The sequence below is a fragment of the Schistocerca nitens genome, chromosome 9 (assembly GCF_023898315.1).
Source record: "Schistocerca nitens isolate TAMUIC-IGC-003100 chromosome 9, iqSchNite1.1, whole genome shotgun sequence".
NCBI lineage: Eukaryota > Metazoa > Arthropoda > Insecta > Orthoptera > Acrididae > Schistocerca > Schistocerca nitens.
Window position 1 is genome coordinate 162,492,167 of NC_064622.1, and position 1,441 is coordinate 162,493,607.

The 1,441-nt window shown below is 41.2% G+C and overlaps 1 non-coding gene across 1 annotated transcript; it reads left to right on the top strand.

Annotated features, from left to right (window-relative positions):
* Nucleotides 1–1,025: 1,025 nt before the first annotated feature.
* Nucleotides 1,026–1,098, top strand: Trnak-uuu (transfer RNA lysine (anticodon UUU)). The gene has a single exon. It is a non-coding gene; the product is annotated as a tRNA-Lys (tRNA).
* Nucleotides 1,099–1,441: the final 343 nt, after the last annotated feature.

The following is a 1,441-nucleotide window of genomic DNA, read 5'->3' on the forward strand; positions in this document are numbered from 1 at the left end:
CTCGGGTAAGGCAAGGCGATTAAAGTTTCGGTGAGAGGGGAGGTGTAGTGGTATTAGTTACCGGTAATATGTACTTTGTCATATTTGATAATAAATACACGAACCACAGCGGAGTTGTTTGCGTCCATGTGGTACAGTAAGACAGACGTTTTGTGGGGCGTCTTCTGAGGACTGAACGGTGGTTTGCGGCGCAATTATCTTCTTAATATTTAATAAAGTTACACAAATGTTATTTAGAAGTCATATTCGAGTATTCTTCCCACTGCCCCAGAAAAACTAGATGGTTAGGTACATTAAAAAATCGTTCTGATAATTTGGCAGCTATAGGTGTTAAAAATTACTTTCGTACGTCAGAAAATTCGCTTTGTTTTCCACTATAAAACAGCACCTCGATAAATTTACTCGTTTTGGATGTTTTATCGGTGCCCTCTCAGTTACCTCAACTTGTATTTTTACACGTTTATGCACATTCTTCTCATTAAAACATCGTTGGGCTGAAACGTGCTGTTTCGTTTTAAACACGAAGTAATACATCAAGAGTTTTATATACACGTTTCTCAGTGCAATATATAGCCTGTGTTATCAGGTAGGCAAGAGAAAAATAAAATGAAGTCTTCCTTTTCTGCAATCGTTTCTCTCCTTCTCTGACTTCCGTCGAAAGAAATATTTTTTTATTATCAGTGCATATAGCTCTAAACCGTCATCGCTTCTTCGCTACCAGGTGGTCTTCTCCACTTCCGTAATAAATACGGATACTTGAATAACGTCGCCTCGTCACTTATTCCTTTCTACCTGTGCTTTATATGTAGTGCAGAAACCGATCTTACGCTTACGCAATAGCACGTAGTAGCTGCCGCTCTGCATTCCGCCGAGTACTGGAGCCGCCTGCTAGCTAACTTCCTCGTCAAAGCCCGCATCCTCATAACGTCCAACAGGCGGCCGAACAACGCGTGTTACGTCACACCGTCCGCGGTGAGTCACAAGTTTACATTGGATAACGTGTTTCTGGCGACGCCAACTACAGAGCCCGGATAGCTCAGTCGGTAGAGCATTAGGCTTTTAACCTAAGGGTCCAGGGTTCAAGTCCCTGTTCGGGCGAAAATTTTAAATTCATGATTCCGAAAGAAAAAATTCGCTTCACTTTGCTCTATATACATGTTTACACGCGTATCACGTGTTATCCAACATATTCCATTAAAGGGAAAAGTGCCTGTTGATGCACGTCTTCATTTTTCCACAATTTTTGTAGAAGTGATACCAAGTTTTAAATAATTTAGTTTATCATTCAAGGACCTATGCCACTTTCATACGGCTACAGTTGCTTGTTATACAGCACATGATACAAGTAAGTGACGTTGACAAAATGTCCGATGTGTTGTCTGATGAAAGATATTTCACTGAGTGAAGAGATGAGCGGATGAAGACTGTCAGGCATACGGGC